This window comes from Bombus huntii, unplaced genomic scaffold (genome assembly GCF_024542735.1).
Source record: "Bombus huntii isolate Logan2020A unplaced genomic scaffold, iyBomHunt1.1 ctg00000214.1, whole genome shotgun sequence".
NCBI classification, from domain to species: Eukaryota; Metazoa; Arthropoda; class Insecta; order Hymenoptera; family Apidae; genus Bombus; species Bombus huntii.
Genome location: NW_026099439.1, coordinates 22,501 through 35,000, shown reverse-complemented (window position 1 = coordinate 35,000; position 12,500 = coordinate 22,501). Strand labels below are relative to the sequence as shown.

At 45.0% G+C, this 12,500-nt stretch overlaps 2 non-coding genes across 2 annotated transcripts; both read right to left on the bottom strand.

The window, feature by feature from the left end:
* Positions 1–1,595: 1,595 nt before the first annotated feature.
* On the bottom strand, positions 1,596–1,750 carry LOC126877687 (5.8S ribosomal RNA). Its single transcript, XR_007695247.1, has one exon. It is a non-coding gene; the product is annotated as a 5.8S ribosomal RNA (ribosomal RNA).
* Positions 1,751–5,136: 3,386 nt separating this feature from the next.
* LOC126877690 (small subunit ribosomal RNA) lies at positions 5,137–7,059 on the bottom strand. Its single transcript, XR_007695250.1, has one exon. It is a non-coding gene; the product is annotated as a small subunit ribosomal RNA (ribosomal RNA).
* Positions 7,060–12,500: the final 5,441 nt, after the last annotated feature.

The following is a 12,500-nucleotide window of genomic DNA, read 5'->3' as shown; positions in this document are numbered from 1 at the left end:
TTCTCTTCTCTCGACGATTCCAGCGGTTCCCGGTACGGGAACTCACGCAAGTGAAAAAGCGAGCGAGACGTACCGTCGGGTGGGTGTGTGTGTTCGGGGACTGGACGACCGGCGCGACGTTAGGATGCGCGGTCCAGCGATAGACGACGAAGAGGCATGGGATGACCAACACTCTCTTTTCTCTATTCTCGAAGCGTCGAATTGCCATAAAAAAAAAATCACACGCGCGCACGACATAGTCGTACGCGCGTGTATACCTCGTCTCTCTCAAAGTTTTTTTCTCGAGCCTCGCCAAAGGGGATCGTCTTCTTCCTCGTCTACGATCTCTCCGACGACGACGACCGTACGAACAACTTCGTAACGGACTCACATGCGCATCTTCCTCGGGTACAGAAACGCTGCGGAAAACACCTCGAGCTTGTAGTTACAGCAGCACCCGTGTATAGCCGATCTTAGACACACGCTAGTTCGCACACGCGTTACATATATAATATGTAAGATTTCCGACGAACGTGGCTTTTCGGGAGCCAGGCGCGCGGGCAGAGAGATACACGACGACGGGGAAAATTCGTCCCGATACGAGTACGTGTACTCTCCGATCTCCGCGCGACGCTGGGGATCATACCTCCCTAAGTCGTCAGAGCGCTCGAAGAAATCTCGCGTGTGTGCGTTCCCGGATCTACGGCTGATACTTTCGGGGCTTGTAAAAAAGCACAGAGCGTGTAAAACGCAACGACGACCCATCGATGCGACGGTCCTCGTTGTTGTCAGTCGCTTTCGCGAAGAGACGGAGTGGGCATTCGATCCCTGGGGCTGTACGAGAGTCTTAAGAAAAGACGGTAGATTATGGCAAAGTTTCGCACGCCATCGAGTTTAGGTTTTTTTTTTGGTTCTCTCTTCTCTCCTCTCTCGACCGAGTTCCCATATTTGCTTTCTCTCTCAGTCTCGCCAAATATAATATTCTTTTAAGACGACGTCGGGGGCGCGGACCTTCGTGCGTCGAACACCGGCAAACGTAGCATATATCGCCTGATATGAAAAAAAAATCGGTCACGAGGAGAACACTACGAGTATATACGTTCGATAACCGATACACGAAGCGGTGCATAAGCGGGCGGTCGCCCTCGTAAGGACGACTCACGACGCCGCGAGCACTCACGCAGGTCCGTGACCGGTTCTCTCCGCTCTTATTCGTATCCCTTCGTATACCTTCGTCCGACTCTGAAACGTTCTCTTATAATTTTTAAGAAGAACGACGGCGGGTTGTCAAGGCAAGAAGGGACAGAGAGAGACAGAGGTAGAGTTTCGTAGTCTCCCGTGAACACGATAGATTATATATCGAGCATGCGTACGACTTGCACGGTCTCTGCACGACCGCGACGAACGCCGACGAGCGTCCAACAATCGCTCGTACGTCGCGTATGTTCTCTCCGTCCGCTCTTATTCGTATCCTCGTTCTTGTACCTTCGTCCGACTCTGAAACGTTCTCTTATATAAAGAAGAACGACGGCGGGTTGTTAAGGCAAGAAGGGACAGAGAGAGACAGATACGGAGAGTAACGATACGCAACGCAAGCAGTCTTAGGTTTACGTGAGCAACCCTCAGCCAGGCGTGGTCCAGGAATTGTATCCGTGGACCGCAATGTGCGTTCGAAATGTCGATGTTCATGTGTCCTGCAGTTCACACGTTGACGCGCAATTAGCTGCGTTCTTCATCGACCCACGAGCCAAGTGATCCACCGTTCAGGGTAATCTTTTATAAATTTACAACAGTTCAATACTCAAATGTACTCTTCTCGGTTCTAGCGAAGCCGAGTTCCGTCACGTTCGACCAACGGGAATCGAACGCGCAGAAGTCGCCATAGGATTGACGACACAAAAACGTTCGAAAAAAAAAGAAAACGACGAACGCGCGAAGATACGCGCGTTCGCCGGCCGGGCGTAAAGTACATTATGATATATAACAACCATCGAGATCGAAGCTCCGTTCGTCAGGAAACGACGGGGATATATACACCCGATTCTGAATCCTCTGTACAGCACACGATCTCGCGAACGAGTAAGCACGGTGGCTAGCCCATGTTATATATGTGTTTGATTCTACTCTCTCGTCCAATTATTCAAGAAACAGCGCGCGTGCATCTCTCCATCGTTCGGGTGATAGTAAAGATTCGATGGGATTCGCGCGGCCGTCCGCCTCGAGCGGTCTTTCGTCCCAATATCCAGAAGCAGAGTTTGAAAAACTCTAGCGACGGCACGGGTGTCCGACTCACGACATCGAGGTTTCGAAGCCGGCGATCCCCTCCGAACGGATGGCGACCACGCGACCGACTGAAAGCATGAAAAATCGACGAAAGATAGAACACATCTCCGTTCGGGTGGTGTTTTTTCTTTAAAAAAAAAAAAAAAAACAAAAATTCGATGGGACTCGCAGCCATCGTCCTCGCGCGGTCTTTCGTCCCGATATCCAGAAGCAGAGTTTGAAAAACTCTAGCGACGGCACGGGTGTCCGACTCACGACAACGAGGATAGACAGCCGGTCCCCTCCGAACGGGTTATGCGATGATAAACTCGATGAAACTTTAGTCTCGTTCAGGTAGTGTGTGTCTTGTAAATCAAAAATTCGATGGGACACGCATCCATCGTCCTCGCGCGGTCTTTCGTCCCAACATCCAGAAGCAGAGTTTGAAAAACTCTAGCGACGGCACGGGTGTCCGACTCACGACAACGAGGATAGACAGCCGGTCCCCTCTGAACGGTATATTATATATGAGATGATAGACGACAAACTGGATGAAACTTTAAGTCTCGTTCAGGTAGTGTGTAAATCAAAAATTCGATGGGACTCGCATCCGTCGTCCTCGCGCGGTCTTTCGTCCCGATATCCAGAAGCAGAGTTTGAAAAACTCTAGCGACGGCACGGGTGTCCGACTCACGACAACGAGGAAAGACAGCCGGTCCCCTCTGAACGGTATATTATATGAAACTTTAAGTCTCGTTCAGGTAGTGTGTAAGTCAAAAATTCGATGGGACTCGCATCCGTCGTCCTCGCGCGGTCTTTCGTCCCGATATCCAGAAGCAGAGTTTGAAAAACTCTAGCGACGGCACGGGTGTCCGACTCACGACAACGAGGATAGACAGCCGGTCCCCTCTGAACGGTATATTATATATGCGATGATAGACGACAAACTGGATGAAACTTTAAGTCTCGTTCAGGTAGTGTGTAAATAAAAAATTCGATGGGACTCGCATCCGTCGTCCTCGCGCGGTCTTTCGTCCCGATATCCAGAAGCAGAGTTTGAAAAACTCTAGCGACGGCACGGGTGTCCGACTCACGACAACGAGGAAAGACAGCCGGTCCCCTCTGAACGGTATATTATATGAAACTTTAAGTCTCGTTCAGGTAGTGTGTAAGTCAAAAATTCGATGGGACTCGCATCCGTCGTCCTCGCGCGGTCTTTCGTCCCGATATCCAGAAGCAGAGTTTGAAAAACTCTAGCGACGGCACGGGTGTCCGACTCACGACAACGAGGATAGACAGCCGGTCCCCTCTGAACGGTATATAATATGAAACTTTAAGTCTCGTTCAGGTAGTGTGTAAGTCAAAAATTCGATGGGACTCGCATCCGTCGTCCTCGCGCGGTCTTTCGTCCCGATATCCAGAAGCAGAGTTTGAAAAACTCTAGCGACGGCACGGGTGTCCGACTCACGACAACGAGGATAGACAGCCGGTCCCCTCTGAACGGTATATAATATACATTATGCGACGGTAGACGATCAACTAGACGAAACTTTAGTCTCGTTCAGGTGGTGTAAAAAAAATTCGATGGGATACGCACGCACGGCTGTCGTCGTCCTCGAGCGGTCTTTCGTCCCAATATCCAGAAGCAGAGTTTGAAAAACTCTAGCGACGGCACGGGTGTCCGACTCACGACATCGAGGCTTCGAAGCCGGCGGCGTTCCCCTCTGAACGAACTTCGGCTAGACTAGTTACGAATCGTTGCTACACATCGTCTTCATCGTCGTCGTCGTCGACATCGACATCATCATCATATCATCATCATCATCATCATCATCATCATCGGTCATCGTCGCATAGCGGGCCAACATCCACGCGATGCGTCTTCGTTCTAGGTTACCCGATCCACGAGTATGTTACACGTGGTTTCGTTATTTCGAACGAAACGACATACGAAGAGCACACGCCCTTTGGGTAGGAAGCACGTTTCGAGAACGACGAGAGTTTCGATGAAAGAGACGAGAGAAGTCGACGCAGAAGGTATCCATGGATCTTCGAAGAGAACCTTCGAAGATGTATATCGGTATCCTTTCGCTCTGCGCGACTCGCTACAAGTTCTTTCGCTCTCGTCGACTCGTTCTAGACGCTTCGTTCGATCCCAAAGAGGAGTCTTCGATATGTCCCGTTGCTAGGAGGAGAACAAACGCAACACAGACCACGAAACATAGAAGAGAATAGGCGAGCATGATCACTCCGACACGAGGCACTTTAGAGATTTTCTTATTAGTTTGCATGGACTTTTATATTTCGTTTGTACGGTTTCCACGATGCAAATACGAAATACGAGATCGTGACGGCGGGTCTTTCTGTGTACGGCCTCTCGCAGGCGCCACGACTGCATTTCTCTTTACACCTGGTTTCCATCGTAATTTTTTCGTTTGATATCGAGCCTTAACTTTTGTTGGCTCTTTCGAAGCTAGAGTTCCCTTTTATTAGAATTTCATATATATATATATTATATGTTATATGTTTTATTCGGAGACGGCGGGTCTTTCTGTTTACGACCTCACGCAGGCGCCTCGAATAAGTTTCATTCGCATTTCGTTTTTATACTTGTATATATATATCTCTTCATCCCGATGATCGAGAGAGAGTGCCACCTTCTCTTCGTATAATTCCGTAGCTGGAGGGTCGTCTCCTCCTTAAGAATATTTCTATTCGTGCCAACGGAGGTTGCCAAGCTCCCTGGCGTTTTCGTTTGTTAAAGTATATAGCTTGTTAATACGTCGTATATACTTTCGTCGATACAGGAGGAGTACGGCTCCTTACCGACCATTGTGATATATATTTCATAGTTTTTATATGTGTTCAAGTCAAATTCTTTTGGTATCGTATCGTTAATGATCCTTCCGCAGGTTCACCTACGGAAACCTTGTTACGACTTTTACTTCCTCTAAATGATCAAGTTTGGTCATCTTCCCGGTAACATCGGCAATGCTTATCACATTGGCCGCGCACCAGTCCGAAGACCTCACTAAATCATTCAATCGGTAGTAGCGACGGGCGGTGTGTACAAAGGGCAGGGACGTAATCAACGCGAGCTTATGACTCGCGCTTACTGGGAATTCCTCGTTCATGGGGAATAATTGCAAGCCCCAATCCCTAGCACGAAGGAGGTTCAGCGGGTTACCCGGGCCTTTCGGCCAGGGAAAACACGCTGATTCCTTCAGTGTAGCGCGCGTGCGGCCCAGAACATCTAAGGGCATCACAGACCTGTTATTGCTCAATCTCGTGCGGCTAGAAGCCGCCTGTTCCTCTAAGAAGATTTGTTTGTACGTTGGTAGTAAAAACCCACCGACCGAAGCCGGGGGCCTTCGAGATACCATAAGTTACGTCTATTTAGCAGGCTAGAGTCTCGTTCGTTATCGGAATTAACCAGACAAATCGCTCCACCAACTAAGAACGGCCATGCACCACCACCCACCGAATCAAGAAAGAGCTATCAATCTGTCAATCCTTCCGGTGTCCGGGCCTGGTGAGGTTTCCCGTGTTGAGTCAAATTAAGCCGCAGGCTCCACTCCTGGTGGTGCCCTTCCGTCAATTCCTTTAAGTTTCAGCTTTGCAACCATACTTCCCCCGGAACCCAAAAGCTTTGGTTTCCCGGAAGCTGCCCGCCGAGTCATCGGAGGAACTTCGGCGGATCGCTGGCTGGCATCGTTTATGGTTAGAACTAGGGCGGTATCTGATCGCCTTCGAACCTCTAACTTTCGTTCTTGATTAATGAAAACATTTTTGGCAAATGCTTTCGCTTCTGTCCGTCTTGCGACGATCCAAGAATTTCACCTCTAACGTCGCAATACGAATGCCCCCATCTGTCCCTATTAATCATTACCTCGGGGCTCCGAAAACCAACAAAATAGAACCGAGGTCCTATTCCATTATTCCATGCACACAGTATTCAGGCGAAGGTAGCCTGCTTTAAGCACTCTAATTTGTTCAAAGTAAACGTATCGGCCCACCTCGACACTCAGTGAAGAGCACCGCGATGGGATATTAGTTGGACCGCCCGCGAGGAGCTAAGCCCACCGATAGGACGTACCACATAATGCCAGTTAAACACCGCGAGCGGTGAACCGACACTGTGACACACAGATTCAACTACGAGCTTTTTAACCGCAACAACTTTAATATACGCTATTGGAGCTGGAATTACCGCGGCTGCTGGCACCAGACTTGCCCTCCAATTGGTCCTCGTTAAAGGATTTAAAGTGTACTCATTCCGATTACGGGGCCTCGGATGAGTCCCGTATCGTTATTTTTCGTCACTACCTCCCCGTGCCGGGAGTGGGTAATTTGCGCGCCTGCTGCCTTCCTTGGATGTGGTAGCTGTTTCTCAGGCTCCCTCTCCGGAATCGAACCCTGATTCCCCGTTACCCGTTACAACCATGGTAGGCGCAGAACCTACCATCGACAGTTGATAAGGCAGACATTTGAAAGATGCGTCGCCGGTGCTAGATGACCATGCGATCAGCACAAAGTTATTCAGAGTCACCAAAACAAACGATGGACGGACAGACGAGCCATCCGCCACCGATTGGTTTTGATCTAATAAAAGCATTCCTACCATCTCTGGTCGGAATCTGTTTGCATGTATTAGCTCTAGAATTACCACAGTTATCCAAGTAAATGTAGGTATGATCTAAGAAACCATAACTGATTTAATGAGCCATTCGCGGTTTCACCTTAATGCGGCATGTACTGAGACATGCATGGCTTAATCTTTGAGACAAGCATATGACTACTGGCAGGATCAACCAGGGATCTTATTCGTATAACAATTCTTATAAATTTCGTTTAAGTTCTCTTCGTGTCGTAGGTGGGACGTAAGCACCGTACGACGAGACTTTTCGTTCTTAAGATAGATATATCTATAAAATATATCTCCTAGCGACGTTCGAGATACACCCATAGTTCAGTAATAATCTTCGAACGCCGCTCGCAGCCACTTTGTAATTCTCAACTCCACCTCCTCTCTTCTCTCTCTCTCTTTCTCATAGTCTTATATAAAATGTTTAGAATCGTACTTCTAAAGGAACATTTCCATAATGCTGTCTTCGTGTAAAAAGACTTATTAGAATATCTTAGCGGTAAAGCACGTATACGCACCTCACGCTGAACGAACAAGCGCGTATCCCAGTGCGTCGCGCTGGACATACCGTAAGAATATTCTTTCAATCGGTAGAACATTTTCGGCAGAAGACATACTACGCAAAGATAGTACGCTCCTACCGCCTCATCGGATACTTCTGCGAAAGCAGAAGTTTTTATAGAAAGCAGACGGTTATACTCTTTTGAATGAATCGATGCTCAGTTAGTACAAGCACACACGCATCTAACAATTTTTGTTAGAATACGTACACACAGGTCACCAGCTTCCCGACTCAGGGGAACCTTGCCACGATATTTGGTCATTACGTCCAGGACAGCGACCCGCGGCGCAGCAGTGTAGAGAAAAAACCAGAACGAGAACGGAGGAACAGTCGAGAAATAGCGTAAAATACACTAAGACTCGAGGAGCGGTGACTGAATTCTCAACCGAGGCCGTAGAATAGCCACGCGCTCAACGCTGTTCCGACCGAACCGTCCGGCTCGACGTCTCTCTTATAGATACGAAAGCGCCAGCCGGAAGGCCGGCGCCGGCCGGGCTAGCGGCCGCGCGCTTACGGTGCAAAACCTCCGTAGCAACGTACCGTTCGGAAGGGACGCTGGAACTTAGTCTCGCGAACGCTCGATCACTACTATACAAAGCCAATATCCAACCATCGAAATACATTACCAGACGTTTTATTAACATAATAGAAATGCATTTTTACCAAAAAATTAATTTTTTTTTTCACCGAAAAATTGCATCAGTAAACATACTCTTTTATCGAATACGGACAAAAAATAAGTTTATAATCAATTACAATACGTTAAAATAAGTAGAAATATGCAAAAAAATATATACCTTGTAACGTTAATTAACGAAAAAATTAGAAAAATATCCCAGTCGTGTCAGTTCGACGAACGCTAATTTTTTGAAAAAATCGATAAAAATGTTTAATCCCGACGTATTTAATAGAGATAGAACGATTCCCGTAAAAAAATTTATACCTTGTAACGCTTTTTAACGAATAAACTCGAAAAAACTTTTTCGCCCTCGGAATTTTTCTAAGTCCCAACGTACCGGCTCGGAATTTTTCTATGTTCCAACGACCGGTCGTGTCGGTCCAAACGTTTTTATATCCGTCTGCCGACGATATAAACGCTTAATCCCGACGTATTTTATCGAGTTATAACGATTTCTTGAAAAATATTCGTACGTTATAACGCTTTTTAACGAATTAATCGAAAAAGAGTGTTCGGTCCGAAAATTTTCTAAGTACGAACGACCGGCCGCATAGGTCCGTTTTTAAAAATCGTTCTCGGACGGAAATAAACCATTAATCCCGACGTATTTCGTCGAGTTACGTCGATTTATGCAAAAAAATTCATACCTTGTAACGCTTTTTAACGAATAAACTCGAAAAAACTTTTTCGCCCTCGGAATTTTTCTAAGTCCCAACGTACCGGCTCGGAATTTTTCTATGTTCCAACGACCGGTCGTGTCGGTCCAAACGTTTTTATATCCGTCTGCCGACGATATAAACGCTTAATCCCGACGTATTTTATCGAGTTATAACGATTTCTTGAAAAATATTCGTACGTTATAACGCTTTTTAACGAATTAATCGAAAAAGAGTGTTCGGTCCGAAAATTTTCTAAGTACGAACGACCGGCCGCATAGGTCCGTTTTTAAAAATCGTTCTCGGACGGAAATAAACCATTAATCCCGACGTATTTCGTCGAGTTACGTCGATTTATGCAAAAAAATTCATACCTTGTAACGCTTTTTAACGAATAAACTCGAAAAAACTTTTTCGCCCTCGGAATTTTTCTAAGTCCCAACGTACCGGCTCGGAATTTTTCTATGTTCCAACGACCGGTCGTGTCGGTCCAAACGTTTTTATATCCGTCTGCCGACGATATAAACGCTTAATCCCGACGTATTTTATCGAGTTATAACGATTTCTTGAAAAATATTCGTACGTTATAACGCTTTTTAACGAATTAATCGAAAAAGAGTGTTCGGTCCGAAAATTTTCTAAGTACGAACGACCGGCCGCATAGGTCCGTTTTTAAAAATCGTTCTCGGACGGAAATAAACCATTAATCCCGACGTATTTCGTCGAGTTACGTCGATTTATGCAAAAAAATTCATACCTTGTAACGCTTTTTAACGAATAAACTCGAAAAAACTTTTTCGCCCTCGGAATTTTTCTAAGTCCCAACGTACCGGCTCGGAATTTTTCTATGTTCCAACGACCGGTCGTGTCGGTCCAAACGTTTTTATATCCGTCTGCCGACGATATAAACGCTTAATCCCGACGTATTTTATCGAGTTATAACGATTTCTTGAAAAATATTCGTACGTTATAACGCTTTTTAACGAATTAATCGAAAAAGAGTGTTCGGTCCGAAAATTTTCTTAAGTACGAACGACCGGCCGCATAGGTCCGTTTTTAAAAATCGTTCTCGGACGGAAATAAACCATTAATCCCGACGTATTTCGTCGAGTTACGTCGATTTATGCAAAAAAATTCATACCTTGTAACGCTTTTTAACGAATAAACTCGAAAAAACTTTTTCGCCCTCGGAATTTTTCTAAGTCCCAACGTACCGGCTCGGAATTTTTCTATGTTCCAACGACCGGTCGTGTCGGTCCAAACGTTTTTATATCCGTCTGCCGACGATATAAACGCTTAATCCCGACGTATTTTATCGAGTTATAACGATTTCTTGAAAAATATTCGTACGTTATAACGCTTTTTAACGAATTAATCGAAAAAGAGTGTTCGGTCCGAAAATTTTCTAAGTACGAACGACCGGCCGCATAGGTCCGTTTTTAAAAATCGTTCTCGGACGGAAATAAACCATTAATCCCGACGTATTTCGTCGAGTTACGTCGATTTATGCAAAAAAATTCATACCTTGTAACGCTTTTTAACGAATAAACTCGAAAAAACTTTTTCGCCCTCGGAATTTTTCTAAGTCCCAACGTACCGGCTCGGAATTTTTCTATGTTCCAACGACCGGTCGTGTCGGTCCAAACGTTTTTATATCCGTCTGCCGACGATATAAACGCTTAATCCCGACGTATTTTATCGAGTTATAACGATTTCTTGAAAAATATTCGTACGTTATAACGCTTTTTAACGAATTAATCGAAAAAGAGTGTTCGGTCCGAAAATTTTCCAAGTACGAACGACCGGCCGCATAGGTCCGTTTTTAAAAATCGTTCTCGGACGGAAATAAACCATTAATCCCGACGTATTTCGTCGAGTTACGTCGATTTATGCAAAAAAATTCATACCTTGTAACGCTTTTTAACGAATAAACTCGAAAAAACTTTTTCGCCCTCGGAATTTTTCTAAGTCCCAACGTACCGGCTCGGAATTTTTCTATGTTCCAACGACCGGTCGTGTCGGTCCAAACGTTTTTATATCCGTCTGCCGACGATATAAACGCTTAATCCCGACGTATTTTATCGAGTTATAACACGATTTCTTGAAAAATATTCGTACGTTATAACGCTTTTTAACGAATTAATCGAAAAAGAGTGTTCGGTCCGAAAATTTTCTAAGTACGAACGACCGGCCGCATAGGTCCGTTTTTAAAAATCGTTCTCGGACGGAAATAAACCATTAATCCCGACGTATTTCGTCGAGTTACGTCGATTTATGCAAAAAAATTCATACCTTGTAACGCTTTTTAACGAATAAACTCGAAAAAACTTTTTCGCCCTCGGAATTTTTCTAAGTCCCAACGTACCGGCTCGGAATTTTTCTATGTTCCAACGACCGGTCGTGTCGGTCCAAACGTTTTTATATCCGTCTGCCGACGATATAAACGCTTAATCCCGACGTATTTTATCGAGTTTATAACGATTTCTTGAAAAATATTCGTACGTTATAACGCTTTTTAACGAATTAATCGAAAAAGAGTGTTCGGTCCGAAAATTTTCTAAGTACGAACGACCGGCCGCATAGGTCCGTTTTTAAAAATCGTTCTCGGACGGAAATAAAACCATTAATCCCGACGTATTTCGTCGAGTTACGTCGATTTATGCAAAAAAATTCATACCTTGTAACGCTTTTTAACGAATTAAACTCGAAAAAACTTTTTCGCCCTCGGAATTTTTCTAAGTCCCAACGTACCGGCTCGGAATTTTTCTATGTTCCAACGACCGGTCGTGTCGGTCCCAAACGTTTTTATATCCGTCTGCCGACGATAATAAACGCTTAATCCCGACGTATTTTATCGAGTTATAACGATTTCTTGAAAAATATTCGTACGTTATAACGCTTTTTAACGAATTAATCGAAAAAAGAGTGTTCGGTCCGAAAAATTTTCCAAGTACGAACGACCGGCCGCATAGGTCCGTTTTTAAAAATCGTTGCTCGGACGGAAATAAACCATTAATCCCGACGTATTTCGTCGAGTTACGTCGATTTATGCAAAAAAATTCATACCTTGTAACGCTTTTTAACGTAATAAACTCGAAAAAACTTTTTCGCCCTCGGAATTTTTCTAAGTCCCAACGTTACCGGCTCGGAATTTTTCTATGTTCCAACGACCGGTCGTGTCGGTCCAAACGTTTTTATATCCGTCTGCCGACGATATAAACGCTTAATCCCGACGTATTTTATCGAGTTTATAACGATTTCTTGAAAATATTCGTACGTTTATAACACTTTTTAACGAGTTATTTGGAGGGGATCTTTCGGCCTTTTCGTAGCGGTGCGAAAAAATTCTAAGTTCCAACGTCCCAGTCACGTTGGTCCGGAGGATGAAATTTTTCAAAAAAATAAAGTGAAATCGCTACTTTCGACTAGATTCGTCGGAAACGTAACGATTTCACGCAAAATTTCGATACGTTATAACGCTTTTTAGCGAGTTATTTCGAGTTGAACTTTCGGTACTTTCGTAACGGGGCGAAAAATTCTAAGTTCCAACGTCCCGGTCACGTTGGTCCGGAGGATGAAATTTTTTAAAAAAATAAAGTGAAATCGCTACTTTCGACTAGATTTCGTCGAAACGTAACGATTTCACGCAAAATTTCGATACGTTATAACGCTTTTTAGCGAGTTATTTCGAGTTGAACTTTCGGTACTTTCGTAACG